Source organism: Tamandua tetradactyla, chromosome 19 (assembly GCF_023851605.1).
Source record: "Tamandua tetradactyla isolate mTamTet1 chromosome 19, mTamTet1.pri, whole genome shotgun sequence".
NCBI lineage: Eukaryota > Metazoa > Chordata > Mammalia > Pilosa > Myrmecophagidae > Tamandua > Tamandua tetradactyla.
This window is the reverse complement of record NC_135345.1, coordinates 14,471,998-14,496,505: the sequence shown is the minus strand read 5'-3', so window position 1 is coordinate 14,496,505 and position 24,508 is coordinate 14,471,998. Positions and strand designations below refer to the sequence as shown.

The 24,508-nt window shown below is 37.9% G+C and overlaps 1 pseudogene; it reads left to right on the top strand.

The window, feature by feature from the left end:
* Window positions 1–5,257: 5,257 nt before the first annotated feature.
* LOC143663339 (B-cell lymphoma/leukemia 10 pseudogene) overlaps window positions 5,258–24,508 on the top strand; it is a 40,808-nt pseudogene continuing 21,557 nt past the window's right edge.

Below are 24,508 nucleotides of genomic sequence, written 5' to 3'. Positions count from 1 at the left end.
GCTGAATCAGAGATTATGTCACTTTTATGCAAATCTTTTCTTCCTCTTCTAGAATTTCACACTGATTCTGGTTTATCTCCACATTTGTTTTTACATAAGAATCTTCTGCTGTGGAATTCCCGTGCTAATGTGAGAAAAGTTTTCTTCATTCTGAACTATTTTCTTCTCCATAGTTTTTTACCTGCTTACATTTTTTTCATTCTTCTCCTTAATTTGTTTGTCATCATAGTGAAGTATGTTTCTGTAATCATTGGTTCCGTCTCATTCTCTTTATCTGAATGTACTGTCTTCTGATCTTAATAACCTCAATGGCTGTATTCTAATCAGACCAGAACACATTTCCACTCCATCAATTACTGCAACATTGTTTTCTCCATGCCACCTCAGGTTTTTATTGTTAACATTTGTGACAGCATTATCAACTATGATTATTCATCCTACTCTTGGATCTCCTTGAATCTACAAATCATTTCCATTGGCAAGCTCTTGTTGGCATGTTTTCTACATTGTAACAGCTTCTCTCTCCTGAGGCTGCATGGTTCAAAATATCCTTAGCTACACTTTGCTGTAATCTGCATCCAGAGTTCAAGTTTCTGCTGAAAGCTCAAAAGCGATAGTCACAGTTTTCTGCCTGCTACTTCCATCACAGTCAAGCCCTTCCACAGTTCTTCAAAAACACAGTTTCAGAGTTCAGAAGCATTAGCATTAATGGCAAAAGCTGTAGCAATTTACTGGCTTGTTACAGAAGTTTTAGAACTTTTAATTTTGTGTGTGCATTATCACTGAAATTTAATAAAAATATTTTGTTATCACAGAAGAAAAAGAACTCAGAATACGAAGAGGTCTGAGACACTCCTGCTACCCTTTAATAGCACCTAGTCTAGTTGTGATTATTGGAAATGGGAGAGGCAAGAATTCCAGTAATTAATTTCTAGGTAAAACAAATAGTCTAATGCTAAATATAAAAGTATAAGACCACTCCAAGAAAATATAGGATATACTTATGTAATGAGCTGGAGAAAGTTGTATTCACCAAAGTCTTTTGGGATACAATCCTATATTTGTTTTGAAGAAATGCTTGATAAGTTGCATGGCTTATAGACAGAGACCTCCAAGAAATGCTTACATATCAAGAGATGTTCCATTAATTATTCTGTATGATAAAACAAAGTTGGGTGCTCCCTAGAGAGAGAAACAGAGAGGAGATTTGGGGAGTTGAGAAAAAGATGGTGGGATACAATGTAGTGAAGTGTGATGCTTTCCTTTCTTCCTGAATTCCTCCATCCCTTTCCTCCCCCAATCTCCACGAAGCAGTTGGTGTGAGTGGATTTACTGTAGAAACTGGTGAATGGGCCGAACTTTGTACATAACAAAATTTGTGATTGCAGACGCCAGTACTGGAGTGACTCCACTGACATCTGCTTTACATTTACATAATCACAGGGTGGGGTGGACTCTCAAAGTATGACCCCAGAGGCAGAAACCATAAAAGAAATAGGGCTAGATGTGGTCGCATCATGGTAAACAGTTTCTGAATGGTTAAAAATACCACTAACAAAGTCCAAATGTCTAAGGCAAATTGGAATGATTTTTCTTTTTGCACCGTAAATGATAAAGGCTCATCTTTAAAAATCCAAGGGCAAACACCCCAAGAAAAAGGTAGACAAAGAAGATGAGCTAGTCATTTTAGAAAGAAAATAATGTAATTGATGACTAAACATATGAAACAGTTTACTCTCATCAATATGAAGGATATGTGATTTACAATAAAACAATAATGAAGTATCATTGTTTGCTGATTAGATGGGTAAAAAAAAAAAGAAGAATGATAATTCCTGGGGTTTGCTAGGAGGTATAGAAATGGGCACTCATATATTGCTCAAAGAGCTAACTTTTCTAAAGGAACAATTTTCAGTGTGATTTTGAGGAATAAAGAAATATTTGGACAAGTATGAAAAGATATGAATATAGGGATATTCACTGTACCCTACTTATAAAAGTGAAAAATCAGAAACAGCCTAATAATCAAAGACCAGAGAGAGGTTAATTCAACTATGTTAGTGTGTTCCTACCATGAAATGCCAAACAACCAGAAAAATTATGTTATGGATTATATGTCCCAAGGTAGATATTATGGGGTGCAAAAATCAGATCAGGAAATGATAGGTATTTGTGAATCTAATTTTGGTTCAGTATTTGCACATTATGGACATAGAAAAATTATCCAAAGGGAGTACACCAAACAATTTAAAGAGGTAGATTTGCATGAGTCGATTATAGGGGTTTTTAAAATACTGCTTTTTTTCTTTCTTTCTATTGGTTGGTATTCTCCTAAAACAATTGCATTAAGTTAAAATGAAACTGGATTCTGACATCATAAAACAGGAAACAAATTCAGAGCGACATTGGTAGTTATGTAGTGGAAGATATAAGCACACAGTGTGCCAGGGAAAAAGTGGAATTGCCATGGGATACCTCCTGGGAGACTCAGGAGTTAATTCTAAGCCTTTTGCCTTTGAGCCATCCCCTTCCCGTAAGTCCCCTTTTACTCCCCTGCTACACCAATGCAGCCCCAAATGGTAGGATCCTCCCACTCCAAATCAGACCCCTTCTGGACATCAGCAACGAACTGGACACTCCTTGAATTCCAAGCTCCCATCAAAACTGACCCATTGCCTTTATCAGGCCCTGGAGTCTTGTCTTCTACCAGTGTATTCATGCTTCTGTGACTTTGACAAATGCTATTCTCTACACCTGAAATGTCCTGCCTGCTCCTTCACCAAGTGATCTCCTTAAGGATGGCTTAAACATCAAATTCTCCATGAACACTTCCCCTCTTAGACTGAATTGGTCTTTCCTCTAAGATCTCCCCACACTTTGTGCACATCTACATTCTAACATGCTCTGCATCCCTCCATTGGTTGTTGGGATGCTGGGATCTCCCACTGACTATGAGTTCCTGCTTTCATATCTGCTCTCCAACCTGTGCTTCAAGTTTAGATTTGGGCCTTTTGACTCTGCTGTCCCTAAGACTAAATCTCAAAGGCAAACTGCTCACCTGGACAGTGGAGGATTACACAGGACTACTGTGCTTGGAGTAATATACACCCCCTTTCCGATGACCTATGGAATCCTCTAAGGTCTACTGCTGCTTTGGGGGCCCTGTCCCCATGCCCACTCCTGTCCCCCAGACTCTGGAATGCAGCCCCATGGCAGATCCTGGAGGGGTTACCAGGGTGATGGGGAAGTTATTGCTCTTAGTTTGCTAACCAGTGCTTAATAATTCACTGAGTGCTTGATGGTCAGGCCAGCCCTGGCCTCCCGTGGCTGTCTGCAGAGACTTATCCACTCCCTGCCATTCAGGGCTCCTATTTATTTACAAGCTAGCAAATTCCGTGGGCACAGAGTTTTTGAAAATTAGCATTTGATGGCATTTCTTAGCCCATAAGAGCCTTTCCTTGGAAGTTCCTCAGCCTTTTCTAAGACTGTTCAGAAAGACTTACACACTGGCACAATATAGTGCATGTCACTCAGGGAATAACCTGATGGGATTTTGGTTTTTGATTGAGTGGAAGCGGGGAGACCAGTCAGGAGGCCCTTATCTCCCAATTGGTATGGACAAGAGGGGTTGTAGTACAAATGAAAAACAAAGATTTGGGGTATATTTTATAGGTCTGATTGTAGGACTTGCTGATGTGGCATTTAGGCAGAGGAGATGAAAAAGGAAAAATCATGGGAGAGCTGTGCTTTGGGATTGAGCAACTGTATGGATGGATGAGTTGGTGGTGCATTTACTAAGCATAGGGTAGGTAACCATTTTGGAATTGTAGTGCAGGGAGCAGGCGGTGGGAGTGGGGGGACAGTTCTTTTTCCAACACATCACGTTTGGGATGTCTGAGATATCCCAGTGAAGATGGCAATTGTGCTGTTGTTTGTGTGAGCCAAAGAAGTCTGGGCTGGAGAAAGAAATCCTAGAGTCATCTACACAGGGGTAAAATTGAAAATCATGTGAATGCAAAAGCACCTGTGGAGGAGGGTTATACTTCTAAGGCTGTGAACATTTCCAAATTAAGGCACTAACAAGAAATCATCTTCACTCAAGAAAGGCCCATGAAGTTCAGGGTTTCTCTCTCAGCTAGAAGGGCACATGGCAACATCTGCTAGCTTTCTTTCCTGGGTTCTTGTTTCATGAAGTTCCCCTGGGGGTGTTTCTCCTTCTTCATTTCCAAAGGTCTCTGACTGTGTGGACTCTGTTGGTTCTGTTGACTTTAAAGCTTTTTCCAAAATGGTTCCCTCTTCAAGGACTCCAGTTAGCAACCCAACCTTGAATGGGTGCAGACACATCTTCATGGAAACCATCTAATCAAAAGTTACCACCTACAATTGAGTGTGTCACATCTCCATGGAAACAAGCAAAAAGTTTACACCCAGCAATACTGAATGAGATTAAAGGACTTGGTTTTTCTGGGGAATATAGTACTTCGAATCAGCACAGTTGATAAAATGAGGTGCTAGCAAAGAAGGTAGGAAGGAGTGAGTTCTGAGAGAAAGCAGGGGTCATGTTTATCCTTCTCGGCAGTGTTCTCTTGTGTGTCTGAGCACACACACACGTTCATGCATACACATATGCATACATGAACGTGCAAGCATAGATTCATGTGTGTGCACATACATGCTCCAGTATGTGTGCAGGTGTGTGGTGGTAAAGGAGGCAACACAAACACTCAAACAAGAAAAATACCCATCTTGCCCTTGAGTAAATCTTCTTAAGAGACCAGACCCCACTCCCACCTTCTTTTCCATTTATAAACTGATTCAATGCAAAGATGACTTTTTTTATGTCACTGCCAGGTGATGATAACAATGACAGTAGCAAAATGTAGCACTAACTTTATGATGCAATAACATTTTAGCAAGTCCTGGACATCCATGTCTGTTCCAATTCATAAGGTGCTTTGTGCATCCTAGTGTGATTGATTATAATTGAGGATGGGCTGGTTTTAAAGTCTTACTCATGGACTTTCTCACACATTTCTGGGCATGAAGAACCAAGACATCATTTTGAATAGACCAGAAAGCAGCATGAAAGCAGGATGAATCCTGGAAATATCATTTTAAAGGGTTGATTTAATAATGGGGAGGACTCTGAATCCTGTATCTCATTCTATTTAGTCAGGAAATCTTAGAATTCTTAGTTCTTTTTTGAATCAGAGTCTCTTGGGATAATAATGATAACAATCCTCCACTTTTGAAGAACATGTTGAGATTTACAACATGTATCTGCCTCATCTCTGGTCATCCTATCACAGCCAAGAGACTGGACTCTGGAATCAAAAATGCATCTGAATCCTCGCTCACTTTCTTACCAGGTATGTAAGTGTCTTCATTTTTAATGTGTAACTCCATACCACTGTGTTGTAGTGAAATTAAATGAAGAAAGAAACAGAGCCCAGAGTCTGGCAAGTGGTAAACACTCAATGAAGCTCTTACTACACTCGGCTCCTGGCCATGCAGTTGGTTTGCAAGCCTCTTTTAACCTTATTTTCTTAACCTATATGTAATCCCTTGGGAGAGAGGGACAATATTTTACTAGATTTTGTTTCCACCTCTGGAAAAGTGTCCCAGAGCTTTCTACTATACATGGTTAGTAGCAGGTGCTTACTATATTGTTTTGGCATGAATGAACTCTAACATAAGAATAGTATGAATCTCCTAGAACTGGTGGCTGGATAACACGAGACAAAATATGTGTCTGCTTCTGAATGCTCAGTAAAGGTCCTTTCCCTTTTCTCTTCCTCTTGTATGATACAGACTGAGAAATGTATAATCATTCTGGGAGATGATGATGAGAACCATAGTGGTTGGTGAAAGCTTCATGGGTGGAGTGGGGGTGGGGTTAGGGAGCAGGCTGAGCTCAGCTTTAAGGCCTGGGTAGAATTTGAGAGTGAGAAGGGAAATGTAATGCTGGCTTGCCAGACCACCACGACACCTTCCACTTAAAACACAAATGAATCTTCATATCCAGCTATGTGCAGGCACAGTGCTTGTGGCTGGGGGTTACCAAGGTGAGCAGCCCTTCCCTCCTCACCTCTCCAAAGAGAGAGAAAATAGACCTAAATTGGTAACTATAGTGTTACAGGCCTCTATGGGAACATTTTCCCAGGTTAAAAGATATCTTTGAAATATTTTAGACAAATACAGTCATATGTAAAATAAAACATGGTGAACATCAGTTAAGGGAATGAAGCATTTCTAATACAATTGGATCCCCCTGTGCTCTCCTCCCAATTGGGCCCCTTTCTTCCTTGAGAATGTTTTCCATGACATGAATAAGGAAAGAAAGAGGAGAAATGACTGACCCCATGTGCATATAACACAGAACCAATTTAGGAGTTGCTAACCTTCCATGATGCAACTGGGCAAGTATAGACTTGTGTTGCACATGGGGTTTATTTGTTGCGTTAATTTTTGGCAAGGTTATATATGTACAGGTTTAATGAGTCTACATGTTCAATAAGAAAACCTGAAGCTTTTCATCTCTTCTCTGACTCCATTATCTTTCCCAGAAATAATAATTTACAACTCTTAGCTTCTTCTTTAGGTATACACATAAAGATCTCTAAATAATATGCTTGAGTTGCTTTGTTTTCACTTTTAGGCCTCATCTGTATACTTCCTCCAATGAGAAATGAGGCTTTAGGTGGAAGTCTCCTCTCTCCCCTACCACACATTTTGCACCCCTCCCAGGATCTCTATCCTTGAGAAAGAAGACAACCCCAAAAGAGACCATACAAATAAGGAGATTGTCATATGACTGATCTGGCATTGTTGATAAGTGCAGAAAGTATAGGCCACTTAATAAATGATACTGAGACTGTCGGTTATCTGAAAGATAAATACATAAAATCGGGTCCCTAACACACCATCCATGAGAATCCATTCTAGAAGATTAAAGCCTTAATATGAAAAAGCCAACCTTTTAAACTGTTAGAGAAAAAAAGGGTCTATGGTAAGAAAAAAAAAATTGGAGGTGGTAAAAGTGCACGTGGATTCCAGCAGCGGTGGCTATCTAATGCCAACACTACACTCCTCACGAAACTGACAATTCCCGCAACCCCTTGTGGTAGTTAGGTTCAGGTGTCAACTTGGTCAGGTGATGGTGTCTAGTTCTGTTGCTGTGGATTTGAATCATTAGCTTGTGAAATTCATCTATGATTACATCTGCAGTCTCTAAGGGGAGTGCCTTCCACAATGAGCGATGTTTAATTCATGGGACGCTTAAAAGAGAGAGCTCAATGCAGCACAGCCCAAGCAGCTCAGCATACCCCATCTTAGCTCTTGCAGCTCAGCCGAGACCCTTGGAGATGCAGAAAGGAATCACCCGGGAAAAGCTTTTGGAACTCAGAAGCCTAGAGAGAAGGCCAGCAGAGATCACCCTGTGCCTTGTCGTGTATGAGAGAACCTCAGATGAAAGTTAGCTGCCTTTCCTCTGAAGAACTACACATTTTTAACTAAATAAATCCCCTTTTATTAAATGCCAATCCATCTCTGGTGTGTTGCATTCTGACAGCTTTGGTAGACTAGAACATCCCTCCTCTTCTATGTCTCCAGCCCTTGTTGGGGCTTGTGTTGGTAGGCAGCTGGCGGTGGTGGTAGGTGGTTGGTGGCAGTGGGGCTCATTCTGCCACCTCTTAGGAAACATTGGGGGTGCCCATAGGGGTGCCCATGACTTCCTTGTTCTCAGCTTTGGACTTCATCACCAATTTTAGGGATAGAAAATTTCTGCTTGACATTCTGTTGCATGAACATCAAGTGGGAAAATGATTGCCTTGGAAAAATGTTCAGAGGAGTGCATAAAGGGTCTTGTACCTCAGGCATTTAAATCTTGAGCCCTTTGCTTGGTACTGGATCATTTGCATATGTGTGTGTATATGTGGGGTCACTTGGAATCTAGATTTTTAATCACTGGCTCAAATTCCATTATAGGTCCAAATATATGCCTTTAATTTTATTTGACTTGATTTCTAACTTAATTGCACTGTGCTCAAATCCCACAATATATGAAACTGATTCTTTGATATTGATTGAGACTTGCTGTATGGCCTAGTATGCAGGTAGTTTCATAAGTGTGCTCTTTGGCAAAAATGTAGTCATTAAAAGTTGGATGTAGAGTTCTCTATCTATTTGTTAAACCAACCTTCTTAATTGCACTGTCCAAATATTTTATTTTCTTTATGATATTTTATAGTTTAATTTACTTTAAATCAGTTATGGAGAGAATTAATTTAAATCTCTTTATATGGATGGTAGATTTATCATTTACCCTTGTAGGATTTTTTCAATTTTTGTTTTATATTTTAAGGGCTATATTATTACAATTATTTAATTATAATTATTATATCTTCCTGATGACTTCAACATTTTATCATTACAAAGTGACCTTTTTCATTATACTTTTAGCTTGGTCTATTTCATCTGATATTAATACAGCTACTATGGTTTGCTTTTGGATAGTTTTTACCTGATATGTCTTTTCCCCATCAATTAATCCTTTCAAATTTCTGTATTCTTTGACTTTGAAAAAACATGATTTATTTTTTTAACCAATTCTACCTATCTCTGGCAGATTTAAGCCATTTTTTATATTGTGATCACAATCTATTTGGTTTTATTTATATCCTATAATATGGGGGGTTTTGTTACCTGTTTTTTTTTTTTTCCTTTTTTGGTTTAGATTGGTCAAGTTTTCAATTTGCTTTTTGTTTTTTCCACTCAGTGGTTTGGAAGCTGTGTGCTCTCTTTTTCTTCTTTCTTAAAATGTGAACATGTCTCTGGGCTCACTCATCCCAAGCTGTGAGAATGGGGAGGGGAGCCAACAAGAGGAGAGAATTGGAATTATCAACTTTGTGGGAAGGGGGTTGTCTGGCATGAGATGCTTGACTTCTCTGGAAACCAAGTGAGGGGGCCAGAGAGAGCCACTTGCAAAGGTGGAGGACCCCTCACTTGCTTGCTGGATGTGGCTGAACTGAAAGGCCCGCCCTGGTGCTGCTATTGGAGAGGGTAAAACCCTGTGCGGTTGGCACAGCTCTGGGATAGCCCCTAAGATCCTCCAGCCCTGCTGCACCCATCACCCAATCAAACACTAATCTACTACTGCTGTGAAGTAACTTTGCAGGGATGATTAGGGTTCACATCAGTTGATTTTAAGACAGGGAGATTATCTGGGCCTCTTAGAGGCTGCCAATTTTCATGCCACCTTGATGCCAGTCACCAGAAACATCAGGAGACCCTGGTCATTAAGCACTGAGCAGCTTGGGCCAGGTCAGCAAACTCTGAGCCAAGGACATCTGCCTCACCCTAGTAACAATTCAGGCTCTGCCACGGGGGCACATTCCAGAGACCAGGGAACAGTCGGGGGGAGCTGGGGAACTGGAGTGCAAAGTAACATTTCTCAGAAAGGAGCCCAGAGGAAATTCACAAAAGCCACATTTGCCTTGGTCTAATATTTGCCATTCCAGAATCTCTCCATCTGCAAACAGCAGAGTTGAACCCATGGTCATGGACACAGCCTGGGCTGAATGCTACTTCTTGCTCTTTCCAGCTTTTCCAAGAAACTTGCTATATTCTGCAGACATCACGCTATTTGTCTTTCAAGCCTCTCTCTCTGTTTTCCTCCCTTCCTCCTTCTCCCACTCTCCTCCTACACATTTACAAAAGGCTTGAAAGAAGACATTAGAGAATTAATATTTGTTGAACACTGTGTTCTAGGCATCATGTTAGGTGTGTAATGCTCTTTTGCTTGATTCTCATGACAATCCTGTGACAAAGATCTTTTTCTACTGTTGTGAAAACAAAAGTTCAGAGACGTCAACTAATGTACCTGAAGTCACACACCTGTAAGAATGGGTGCTGGGATTGGAACTCATGTCTGCTGCCTCCAAACACCTGTTCTCTTTCTGCCTCCTTGACTTTCAAGCAGGAAAGCTGAAACAAGCACTCGAGGTGAGATGGTGGGCCTCTCTCCACACCAGAACTTAAGATGGAAATCATCTCCCTCCTGTCCACCTAGGACCGAATCCCCAAACCAGATTTCAGTGTCTGCCTGAAGAACAACTTGGGGGAAAGTGTGGTGGGGAAAACTTCTGACCTTTCGTCACACATTCAGGCAACATCTTCTGAAGTCCTACGAGCCACCTGTGGAGTGAGTGAGGTTAAAATGAGGAGAGAATTTAACTCATTTGACATTCTACAAATGTCATCAAGCTCCTACCAGTGTTTAAGCTGAAAATAAAAAGTTGAATAAGACTATATCTATTCTTAAGCCAATAATGTTATGTCTCTTTACCAAGTATTTAAAATAATTCACTACCTTCTCATTTAATCATTACAAATCCCTATAAGGAAGCCATTATTATTCCCATTATTTTTAAAATTTTCTGCTTTTAACCACATTCAGATATATAATTCAGTTTCACAATGTTCATCTTTTACCATAACTTTTCCACCCACCCCCAACAGAAATTCTGTAGTAATTAAGCTTTAACTTTCTCTTCCCTAGCCCTCTCCAGATGCTGATAACCCATATTCTAGTTTCTGACTTAAAGCATTTGCTGATTCTAAGTTTCATGTCAGGGAGGTCATTCAATATTTGTCCATTTGTGAGTCACTTATTTCACTCATATGAGGTATTTGAGGTTCATTCATGATGCTGCATGCATTAGAACCTCATTTATTTTCACAGCTGTATAATATTCTCTGTGTGGATTTACTAAATTTTGCTTATCCATTCATCTGTTAATGGACAGTTGGGTTGCTTCCATTTTTTAGCAATTGTGAATAATGCGGCTATGAATATTGGTGTGGGAATTGTCTGAGTCTTTGCTTTCAATTCTTTGAGTATATTCCAAGAAGTGGGATTTCCAGGTTACATGGTAACTGTATACTGAATTTACTGAGGAACAGTCAAACAGTGTTCCACAGTGGCTATACCATTTTACATTTCCAGGGAAATGTAAAAAAAAACAGGGAATGATTGTCCCTGTTTCTCTACATCCTCTCCAACTTGTGTTATTTTAAATTTTTCATATTAACTATTTTGGAGGTTGTAAAGTGGTGTCTTATTGTGGTCTTGACTTATATTTTCCTGATGGCTAATGATGTTGAGCATCTTTTTCATGTACTTTTTTGCCATTAGTTCATCTTTACTGGGGAAATGCCTACACAAAACTCTTGACCATTTTTTGATTGGTTTGTTTGTCTTTTTGGTGTTGAGCTGTAGGATTTCTTTATAGATTCTGGAAATTAAACCCTTATCAAATATGTGGCTTCCAAATATTTTCTCCCATTCTGAGGGCTGTCATTTAAATTTCTTGATAGAATCCTTTCATGCATAAAAGTTTTTAATTTTGAGGCAGTCTCATTTATCTAATTGTTTCTATTTTTGGTGTTAGGTCTAAAAAAAACCCATTACCTAATAAAAGGTCCTGAAGTTGCCTCCTTATATTTTTTTCCTAGGAGTTTTACAGTCCTGGGGTTCTTATATTTAAGTATTTAATCCATTTTGAGTTAATTTTTGTATATGGTGTGAGGCAGGGGTCCCCCTTCATTCTTTTGCATGTGGATATCCATTTCTCTTAGCACCCTTTGTTCAAGATATTTTTCTTTCCCAATTGAGTGGACTTGGCATCATTGTCAAAAATCAATTGACCATGGATGTAAGAACTATTTCTTAACTCTCAATTCAATTTCATAGGTCTGTATATCTATTCTTCTTCTAGTACCATGCTGTTTTGATTACTGTAACTTTGGAATAAGTTTTAAAGTAAAGAAGTGTGAGTCCTCCAGCTTTGCTCTTCTTTTTCAAGATGATTTTAGCTGTTCAGGGCCCCTTACTCTTCCAAATAAATTTGATGGTTTACCTTTTGATTTCTGCAAAGAAGGCTATTGGAATTTTTATCGGGATGGCATAAATCAATTTGGTTAGAATTGAAAAACAGTATTTAGTCTTCCAATCCAGGAACATGGAATGGTCTTCCATTTATTTAGGTCTCCTTTGACTTCTTTTAATATAGTTTTGTAGTTCTCCATGTATAAGTCCATTATGCTATTGGTTAAATTTATTCCTAGATATTTGATTCAACATGAAATTGTAAAAGGAATTTTTTCTTAATTTCTTCCTCAGATTGTTCTTTACTTATGCATAGAAACACTGCTGATTTTTTGCATTAGATCTTGTACTCTTCCACTTGGCTGAATTCATTTATTACATCTAGTCTTTGTTGTATATTTTTCTGGACTTTCTATATACAGGATCATGTTGCCTGAAAATGGTGAAAATTTTACTTCTTCCTTTCTAATTTGGAGAATCAAGCTGGTGTCGACTACACACAGAGCTTGGGGGAGGGCATGGTGGGGAATTCAGATTTTATTCTACTTGCCAAGGAAGGGTTTTAAGATGAGGAGAAACTTACTCTGATTTATATTTTGAAAAGACTTTTGCTTCCATATGGTGAAGACTGTGGCTTATCAGGGAAGATGATGGTGGTATCCGTCTCTGGAGTGCAGAGAAAGAGCGTGTACCAGGCGTACTTCGGGGGTATAATCTTATTGATGAGGCTTTGAGGTTAAAGGAAAGAGAGGAATCAGGAATGACTTTAGCTGTCTGTGTTTTTTGGTTGGGTAGGAGATAGGTGGTATAGCCATTGATTAAAATGGAAAGGATGTAGGGAAAAACATGTAGAGAAAGAGAGTGAGAGGATGGATGTATTTGTGTTTGTGTGTGTGTGTTGTGTCAAATGTACCTCCTTTTAATTTAAGAAAATTTGGGAAATAAGAAGAAAATAATCATATCACTACTTAGAGACAAACACAATTAACAATGAAGTACGTCTTTGCAGTCTTTTTTTCTTTATATGTGCATTTCTATATAGTGTATAGTTATATGCAACATAATTTTCAAAGTAATTAGAAGTGAAATAAACCATGAGTTCTTCTTCTTTTTTTTTTGTATGTTGTATGGTGGGTGTCACATTTCATTCTTTTTCCATGTAACTATCCCATCCATTATTGCAGCACCATTTGTTGAATTTTTTTTTAGAGTGCATGGGCCAAAAATTGAACCCTGGTCTCCTGCATGGTAGGCGAGCATGCTACCACTGAACTACGCTTGCATCCTCAAATCGTGATTTCTTACTTCTCTACTTATTTCACTGTGTGACTTTGGCAACATACTTACTGTTTTCAAATTGTCACTTTCTCCTCTGTGAAATGAGGGTAACACTAATTTGCAATTCGACATATTGTGAATATACTGATGCAGCAAATGCACTTAGCATAATCTCTTGTAAATACTAAGTTCAAGAATTGTTAATTATCCTTAATATTATCATTAGTATTTATGTAATTATTTCCCTAGGATAAATTCTTAGAAGTAGAATTGCCACATTAAAGTACTGAATAAGGTACAACTGTAGGGGAATACAAATAGCAACAATAGAAACAAAAATGAGTAAATTGGCAAACTCCAGAATGACTCCCTGCTTTTTCTGACCTTAAGGAATTTAAGAAAAAAAGGTAACAAAAAATTGACAATAAAATCAGTATGACTGGTGGCCATATCCACATATCTTATCTTTGAGAATATTAAATTAGCAGGCATTAAACATCAGAATTTTTTTTCTGAATTATACTTAAGATGATCCAATGTGGCATTCAAGTCTTATTGGATGGGATTCTCCCCTTGACACAGGTCAGTGTCACATTACTCAAGAAGAGGATCGTCTACCTGTGTCAGGTGAACCAACTAAACCAATCAAAATTGGTTTAAATGCTTGCTGGTGATAGGAAACAGATGTGAGGACATGTTGACTTGAAACACTTCAGAGCCCATGTTTCCCGGAGCTGCGGTTAACTGTTCGTCTTTACCACCAGCAAATCTGATTTTGCTCAGTTATATTCCCAGGACTCAAAAATGTTTCTCATTCCAAATGTGACTGAGGATCAGAGGGGCCCAGCCCGTGGAAGGAGCGGGTGGTTACACTGGGATTAAGGCATGAAGTCGATGAAATGGCAGTCAGGAGCAAACTTCCCAACTAGGGATTCAAGGGGGCCCAGAGGCTACAAGTGGGGCCTGGCCCACCACGCCGATGGTTGAACCCCAGCCTGGCAAACACAGGTGCAAGGGATGACTTAAAAACTGATTAACATCCTCATGAAATTAACTTCATTAGCCCAGAAGCCAATGAAGTTGGAACGTTTGCAGTTAAAAAAGAAATCCCTTTGCTGATACTGGAAAGTATTTGGCTACAGAAATGGCATCATGGAAAGAGCCAGAGGTAATGGAAGGAAGTGGCACTCATCTAATTACAATGCTATGATAAAGCCTTCTTCCATAGACTCAGATAAACTTTTTACCTACAATTGTGGCTAAAATGAAATAAAGGATGTGAAAATCTGTTGTGCCCATAAAATGCTAAAAGTCACTTTAGTGTAAAATGATTTGTAATTTAAGTATGTTAGCATAGCAGTATTACCTAGCTCAAACCCACATTTTAAAGATGATGAGATGGAAGGCAGAGAGGTTAAATGATCCAGCCCAAGGACACAGTAAGTTAGTGGTCAACTCCAGGATGAACAGCTGCCTCCTTTGACTACCACTGCTCTCTTTACCAGGCAATAATAATATCCTAAAGGGTTCTTTAACTGAGACTTCATGAAAATGATAGAATTAGCTAATACAGATGGTCCCATGTTCTAGCATAAGAACTCCAGGCATGCTTTTATACAAAAATTATTTAATAGATTCTGTTAATAGTCTCCAAAAAACTAATAATGCACAAATAATTAATGGTGTTAAAATGCCATAAATAAAAATTTAACACCCATTAATAAAAATGCTAAAGATGTACGACTTGTAGTCTATATCATTAACATAACAAAGTATATTCTAAAACATCCAACAACGTGCTTAGTGATGAAATGCCAAATATTTCTGCACTGAAATCAAAAGCAAAGCCAAGCTTATAGCTCCATAACTATTTAGTTGTGTTCTGTGTGTCCTGGACAGTCTAATAAGGCTTGAAACAGAAATAAGTATTCTAAATATAAGAAGGGATATCGTTATGTAAGGAAATAGGATTTACTACTTGGAAAAGTCTAAATGAGTCAACAAATATGCTATCATAATTAATAAGAGTTATGAGTGAAGAGCCCAAAGAGAAGGTAAATATATTAAAATCAGTGACTTTCCTCTAAGCCAGCAATTAAAGATTTGAAAACAAGGAAAATATAAATCAAATTCATAATGGCAGTTAATAATAAAATAACAAGGAATAATTTTGATGAAAAGATGTGTTCATGTGAGTATATGTTTATATATTTGTATAAAACATGTATATGATTTGAATAAAAGTCTTCCTGGTCCTCATCTAAGAGCAGACAAAAGGAATTGTAGCGGAGCGTTAATTCAGTGAGACATCTTTGAAGTTTTCCTTCCTATTGGGTGTCAACAGTAAAATAAGAATAGAAGTAGGAAACTGGTCTATTAATCTTAGGTAGTGCCCTCACTGGTGTTAAAGGAAGACTGATTTGGAGAGGTAACAGACATGCAATGAAAAATATCTTCCCTGAGCAAATAATCTTGTTCATGTGCCTATTAAACACTTTTTTTTCCCCATAGAATTTCTCCTTGCCTATCGTTTCACATTCCTTTATCTGAAATCCTAGGGGCCAGCTGATTTTTTTTTCAGAATTCATAATTTTTCAGAATTTAGGAAGATTTGTCCTAATACCTAGAAGGGTTTAGGCAGCACCCGTAATCAATCACATTAATATTTTACAGTCATACATATGAAAATTGATACTAAGATAAATAAGGTCATAAGCAGCCTTTCAAGTCTGATGTTGCCATTATATGAGGCTTAAATAATGCTTTGGTTTCAGAGCTTTCTGGGTTTCAGAATTGTGGATAAATCATTGAGGATCCTATACAAACATATGCTATACATGGCCCAAACTCATTTGACATGAGAACATGGTTTTTTTTCAGAGGCTAGACAAAGACGCTGGAGAAAATTTTGACATGCATAGAACCAGAAGCTAATCTTCAGAAAATTATTTTAAATTTCAGTCATGTAAAATTGCAAATAGACAATTTGGTATTCATCAATGCCCAGTCCAAATAGAAGCTCCTTTCTGTTAGGAATATATAAGATAGTGAAGCATATGCAATTATAATCCTGAAGGGAATCATATGGTGGAATGTATTAGAATTACTGCACCTGTAAGGCATAAACCTATAATAATACCTCTGGTAGGCAGAATTCTAAAATGGTTCCTAAGATTCCTGGGTACTATGTGCTATTGTTCAAATACTAGGTGCTGCTGTGAATGGGATTATGCATATGTAATTGAGCTCTCAAATCAGTTGCCTTTAAAATATCAAGTTTATCCAAGAGAGGGGATGGGGATAAGGGAGGGGCGGATCTAGTCACATGAGTGCTTTAAAAGAAGGGCGTTTTCTCTGCCTGGTTGTAGAAGAGGAAGTCAAAGAGACCTGTTCCAACTGGCTTGGAAGAAGGCAAACATCCACGTCATGATCTGCCTATACAGCCCACGTGGCAAGGGGTTGTGCCGGCCTCTAGCTGCTGCGTGTGGTCCTGGCTGATAGCTACAAGGAAAGGGGGCTCTCAACTTGCAGTTGCAAGGAAATTAATTCTGCCCATCATCAGTGAGTTTAGTAAAGGACCTGAAGCTGATGTCCTGATTTCAGCCTGGTGAGACTCTGAGCCAGCCTCATTGTGCCTCAACTTTCTGCCCCTCAGGAATGATTAGTTATTAAATATGTGTTGTTTTAAGCCCCTAAGTTTCTGGTAGTTTTTTGCACAGCAATAGAAAAATTCTACCGTAGCAAGCAGAAAATATGTCTGCCTGAGAAGTTGTGTGTCTTTTGCATTCTAGCATACACAAATTTTATATGTTTGATCCTGATGAAGTTGGATGTTCCAGATAAAACAGCACCAGAATTGTCACTGACACAGAGAAGTGGTCTAATGACACAAGTGTTACAGTGAAAAAGTCCTATAAATATTCACCAATAAGTCAACCTATATAATATAAAAGTAATATGATTACACAATTATTTATTCCAATAAAAATCTTATGTATGCCTTGATTTTGTATATTCAGATTAATTGATTATGCAAATTAAAATGTATTATAAGTCTATAAGACAGATGAAATAGTATTTCTCTAGAATTTCTGAGATTTGTTAGATTTTTTTTTTTTTTTTTGCATGGGCAGGCACCAGGATTGAACGTAGGTCTCTGGCATGGCAGGCAAGAACTCTGCCACTGAGCCACCGTGGCCTGCCCTAGACTTTTAAAAGTTACAATTTGCTACCTTTTTCCTCATTTACAATAAATATTATTCCATACTGAATTTTGTATTACATGTTTTTATTCTTTACCTTAGAGAGTGTCCTCCAAATATTGTAAGTTTGGGGATCCACAAAACCTCAATCCACACCTGAACATAGATAAAACATCTGTAATTTATGTTTCCCAGAATACAATTTGAGGAAATCTTGGTTTGGTAGCCATAGTCTCAAGATCATCCCTCCTGCCACCTCCTCCCCTGATTTTGTCCCAAAGTTCACCCTCTTACATGCTCTTTGAAGGTGGCTATACCCCAGGTCTGAGTGCTGATTCTCCAAAGCCTATCATGGCAATCCCTCTGATTCAAGAAGTCATGGTCATGTGATGTAAATCTGGCTAATGAGAGGTGTGGGAAAGTTAAAGGAGAATTTTGTGGAGGGACTTCTTCCTTGATTTAAAAACAAAACAACAAAGAAGGACTTGTAAAGAAACACTGCCCATGATGTGGGGCTGCAGCCATCTGGTTGACCACCTGAGGATAAACCAAAGGAAAAAATGCCAAGCTTTGGTGAAACTCTTGAGCTACTAAGCTAAAACTAAAGAAGTCCTGCTTCAGGATTTCTGGTTAGGTGAGCTAGTGGCTAGGCCAATTCATTGTTGTGTGTTCTGTTTCTTGGAGTAGGGAAGTCAGAAATGGAGATCAGGAGGCATCCTAAAATTTCCAGAGGCAAGATGCTAATACATATGGCAATATGACTTGGTCCTGGGAAAGGGCTTGCTGGGCCTAAATGGGCCTGGTTTATTTAATGAGCTGCATCAGGAAGGAAGAAAATGCCAAAATATGAGATAAGCACTAAGCATAATACAAGTCCCATTGAAGTCTTTCCCAAAGAGATATTTTTATTTTTATTTTTATGTTTAAGAATTGATTCCCGAAGTCATTTAGAAATATAAACCTAAAAAACAATCAGAAAACGTCTAAGTAAAGATATGTGTCGATATGCAGCCCTATAAAATACTAAAATATTATAAAACTATGACAGGAAATTGTGGTACATGTGCGAGCATATACTGAAAGATTAGTAACAATGGAGAGCTCAGAATAGACCCCACAACCCACTGGCAACAAAATAAATGAAAGTTAAAATAATCTATACTCTTAATTATCACATTAAAAATAATTCTAGACCCAAAGTGCTGGTAAATGGACGCGCTCCTATTCCGCTGGTGAGGAAGGATGTAAATTGGAAAGACCTTCCTAAAAAAAGCATTTGGAATTCTGGGGGGATCCATAAGGAAAGCTGTACTCTTTGATGCAACTATTCCATTTTTGACAGCATAGCCTAAGGAAATATTCTGAACTATAAATTGTGATTTATGCAGAAGATGTTTATTAGTTTAATAGTGAAAATGGAAACAAAGTAGATTTGCAACAAGCAGGGAGTATTTAAGTCAATTGTAGCACATACAAAGAAGCTCTTTGTAGTTATTAAAAATGATGGTTACAGAGACTAAATTAGCAGTAGAAAATGTTTATAATTCAATATGAAAAAAGATGATATAAAGTTATACACAGTGTAATTACATCTTTGAAAAGCAATACCTGTGGTATGTGTAGGGAAATTCTGGAAGGATATATATACTAAAATGGGAACAACATTTAGGCTTGTATAGTGAGAATACCAATGATTTTTAAATTTTCCTTATAAAAAATAATGAATTTAAAAATCAAAGTAATTATATTAAAAATGCAAAAGGTGTCAAGCTTTTGATCACAGTAGTATTAGATTAATCACTCCATTCATTTATTCATTCCTTAAGACTATTTATCTATCTATCTATCTGTCTATCTATCTATCTATCTACCTCTATATATCTATATATGTTTAATATATAGTGGACTTGGATCTGGGCCCAGGAGAAGCAGCAAAACAAAATCCACACCTTCATAAGCTTACATTCTAGAGAGTGAAGCAAACAATAAATGGAAAGTAAATAAATAAGTAAATAATAGAACTTCAGGCAATGAAGAAAAATAAAGGAGAGTAAGCAGAGAGGGTGAGGGAGCTATTTTTAAAAATACCATCACAGAAAACCTCTTTGAGGAGATAATGTGTGAGCACAAATCTAAATGAACTCAAGGAGTGAGCCACATGAAAAAGAGTGCCAGACAGATGGGGCAATATATGGGGCTCACAAGGCTGGAGCTCAGAGACGGGAGATGAAGTCACAGCAGGAGGCAGAAAGGAGAGCATGAAGGGCTTCGCAGGTATGTTTGGATTTTTTAAAAAAATTTTTTTATTGTATAGTATAACACATATACAAAGCAAAGAAATAAAAAAGCAATAGTTTTCAAAGCACTCTTCAACAAGTGGTTACAAGACAGATCCCAGAGTTTCTCATGGGCCACCATACGACTCACTCATATTTTTCCTTCTAGTTGCTCCAGAATATAGGAGGCTAGAGGGTTTAAATACTTTTTTATCATCACAATCAACTTTTTTCCTTCATTTTTTTTGAACAGTAACATATACACAAAAAAGCTATAAATTTCAAAGCACAGCACCACAATTAGTTGTAAAACACGCTTCAGACTTTGACATGGGTTACAATCTCACAATCCTAGGTTTTTACTTCAAGCTGCTTTAAAATACTGGAGACTAAAAGAGATATCAGTTTAATGATTCAGCACTCACATTCATGTGTTATGTCCTATCTTTGGTGCATAATTCCACCATCACCTTTTTTTTTTCTTTTTTCTTTTTGCATGGGCAGTCTCCATCATCACCTTTGATCTTTCAATACCTCTCTTTAGGGTTGTTTGGACTATGGCAACTCTAAATTTTTGATATTGGAAGGGTCTGTCACTAATATGGGGTAGGGAGATGGAACTATCTGATGTTCTGGAGAGGCTGGACTTGGTTTCAGGACTTATCTGGACCAGAGACCCATCTGGAGGTTGTAGATTTCTGGAAAGTTACTCTAGTGCCTGGAACACTTGTGGAATCTTATATATTGCCCTAGGTGTTCTTTAGGATTGGTTGGAATGGTCCTGGTTGCTTAAGAGCAACCTCCAGAGCAGCATCTTGACTCTATTTGAATTCTCTCTGCCACTGATACTTTATTAATTAACTTCTTTCCCCCCTTTTGGTCAGGATGGAACTGTTGACCTCATGGTGTTAGGTCTGCATTCATCCCTAGGAGTCATCTCCCATGCCAGGGAGACTGTCGCCCCTAGATGTCATATCCATGTAGAGGGGAGGGCAATGGTTTCACTTGCAGAGTTGGGCTTAGAGAGACTGAAGTGACATCTGAGCAACAACAGAGGTCCTCCAGAAGTAACTCTTAGGCATGCCTATAGGTAGTCTAAGCTTCTCCACCACCTACATAAGCTTCACAAGAGTAGGCCTCATGATCAAGGGCATGACCTATTGATTTGTGTGTCCCTAAAGTTTGACACAGTATCAGGGGATTCCCTGATGGTAAGGTTCAATAGCTCCATAGTCTTTCTCCCCTCCCTCAGGGGACTTTGCCAATACTTTCTGATTATCTGCTTAATATACTCTAGGATATTTCCAGGCACTATAATAATCTCTACAGGATTAAAGGACCTCTTTCTTATTCTGTGCTTCCTGTGTTTCAATTGTTCAAATGAGCTATAAAGATAAGTTGAATTAGATTATGCACTACAGAAAATTTCAGTTCCAGATCAAATAAACCTTTCTCCCATAGGTCTCAAAGAGTATGTGTAATTCTAAAATAAAGACACTGTCCTCCTTACCCCTATGTTCTGAATTACTTTAACCCCATTCTGTTTGGCTTCATTCTTATCGCTAAATATCAGGTTATAGATATAAAACAGCCTCTCACAATCCAGAAATAATAATCACCACTCTGGACTTAATGTGTCTGCTCTAAAAGTTTACAATCTAAGCCCCCGTTTTCTTATAAGCATTTTCTAAAGGTGACCATACCATTGCTGTTTTTTTGTTTCTGGCTTATTTTGTCTCACCAAATGTCCCACATGTTCATTCACATCGTTGCATGCCTCACAACATTGTTCCTTTTTGTAGCAACACAACCTTCATTCATCAGTATACACCATCGTTCACTAATCTATTTCTCCATCAGTGCACCCTTCAGCCACCTGCATTCACAGGCATCATGTAGAGGGCCCAAAGTCTACAGTCCATCAATATTCTCAATTTTAGATAATTTCATTGTTCCCAAGAGACAGAAAACCAATAAATGCACCCTCACCAAATAGGAAATCTAAACCTCCTCTTTTTTTTTTTTTATTTTTTTTTATTTTTTTTATTAATTAAAAAAAGAATTAACAAAACAATTAGAAATCATTCCAATCTACATGTACAATCAGTAATTCTTAATAACATCACATAGTTGCATATTCATCATTTCTTAGTACATTTGCATCGATTTAGAAAAAGAAATAAAAAGACAACAGAATAAGAATTAAAACAATAATAGAAAGAAAAAAAAGCAAAAAAAAACAAAAACAAAAAACCTATACCTCACATGCAGCTTCATTCAGTGTTTTAACATAATTGCATTACAATTGGGTAGTATTGTGCTGTCCATTTCTGAGTTTTTATATCCAGTCCCGTTGTACAGTCTGTATCCCTTCATCTCCAATTATCCCTTCTCTTTTTTTTTTTTTTAATTAACGGAAAAAAAGAAATTAACCCAACATTTAGAGATCATACCATTCTACACATGCAATCATTAATTCTTAACATCATCACATAGATGCATGATCATCATTTCTTAGTACATTTGCATTGGTTTAGAAGAACTAGCAACATAACCGAAAAAGATATAGAATGTTAATATAGAGAAAAAAATAAAAGTAATAATAGTAAAATCAAAACAAAACAAAACAAAACAAAACAAAAACCTATAGCTCAGATGCAGCTTCATTCAGTGTTTTCACATGATTACTTTACAATTAGGTATTATTGTGCTGTCCATTTTTGAGTTTTTGTATCTAGTCCTGTTGCACAGTCTGTATCCCTTCAGCTTCAATTACCCATTGTCTTACCCTGTTTCTAACTCCTGCTGAACTCTGTTACCAATGACATATTTCAAGTTTATTCTCGAATGTCCGTTCACATCAGTGGGACCATACAGTATTTGTCCTTTAGTTTTTGGCTGGATTCACTCAGCATAATATTCTCTAGGTCCATCCATGTTATTACATGGTTCATAAGTTTATCTTGTCTTAAAGCTGCATAATATTCCATCGTATGTATATACCACAGTTTGTTTAGCCACTCTTCTGTTGATGGAGATTTTGGCTGTTTCCATCTCTTTGCAATTGGAAATAATGCTGCTATAAACATTGGTGTGCAAATGTCCGTTTGTGTCTTTGCCCTTAAGTCCTTTGAGTAGATACCTAGCAATGGTATTGCTGGGTCGTATGGCAATTCTATATTCAGCTTTTTGAGGAACCGCCAAACTGCCTTCCACAGTGGTTGCACCCTTTGACATTCCCACCAACAGTGGATAAGTGTGCCTCTTTCTCCGCATCCTCTCCACCACTTGTCATTTTCTGTTTTGTTGATAATGGCCATTCTGGTGGGTGTGAGATGATATCTCATTGTGGTTTTGATTTGCATTTCTCTAATGGCCAGGGACATTGAGCATCTCTTCATGTGCCTCTTGGCCATCCGTATTTCCTCTTCTGAGAGGTGTCTGTTCAGGTCTTTTTCCCATTTTGTAATTGGGTTGGCTGTCTTTTTGTTGTTGAGATGAACAATCTCTTTATAAATTCTGGATACTAGACCTTTATCTGATATATCATTTCCAAATATTGTCTCCCATTGTGAAGGCTGTCTTTCTACTTTCTTGATGAAGTTCTTTGATGCACAAAAGTGTTTAATTTTGAGGAGTTCCCATTTATTTATTTCCTTCTTCAGTGCTCTTGCTTTAGGTTTAAGGTCCATAAAACCGCCTCCAGTTGTAAGATCCATAAGATATCTCCCAACATTTTCCTCTAACTGTTTTATGGTCTTAGACCTAATGTTTAGATCTTTGATCCATTTTGAGTTAACTTTTGTATAGGGTGTGAGAGATGGGTCTTCTTTCATTCTTTTGCATATGGATATCCAGTTCTCTAGGCACCATTTATTGAAGAGACTGCTCTGTCCCAGGTGAGTTGGCTTGACTGCCTTATCAAAGATCAAATGTCCATAGATGAGAGGGTCTATATCTGAGCACTCTATTCGATTCCATTGGTCGATATATCTATCTTTATGCCAATACCATGCTGTTTTGACCACTGTGGCTTCATAATATGCCTTAAAGTCAGGCAGCGCGAGACCTCCAGCTTCGTTTTTTTTCCTCAAGATGTTTTTAGCAATTCGGGGCACCCTGCCCTTCCAGATAAATTTGCTTATTGGTTTTTCTATTTCTGAAAAATAAGTTGTTGGGATTTTGATTGGTATTGCATTGAATCTGTAAATCAATTTAGGTAGGATTGACATCTTAACTATATTTAGTCTTCCAATCCATGAACACGGTATGCCCTTCCATCTATTTAGGTCTTCTGTGATTTCTTTTAGCAGTTTTTTGTAGTTTTCTTTATATAGGTTTTTTGTCTCTTTAGTTAAATTTATTCCTAGGTATTTTATTCTTTTAGTTGCAATTGTAAATGGGATTCGTTTCTTGATTTCCCCCTCAGCTTGTTCATTACTAGTGTATAGAAATGCTACAGATTTTTGAATGTTGATCTTGTAACCTGCTACTTTGCTGTACTCATTTATTAGCTCTAGTAGTTTTGTTTTGGATTTTTCCGGGTTTTCGACGTATAGTATCATATCGTCTGCAAACAGTGATAGTTTTACTTCTTCCTTTCCAATTTTGATGCCTTGTATTTCTTTTTCTTGTCTAATTGCTCTGGCTAGAACCTCCAACACAATGTTGAATAATAGTGGTGATAGTGGACATCCTTGTCTTGTTCCTGATCTTAGGGGGAAAGTTTTCAATTTTTCCCCATTGAGGATGATATTAGCTGTGGGTTTTTCATATATTCCCTCTATCATTTTAAGGAAGTTCCCTTGTATTCCTATCTTTTGAAGTGTTTTCAACAGGAAAGGATGTTGAATCTTGTCGAATGC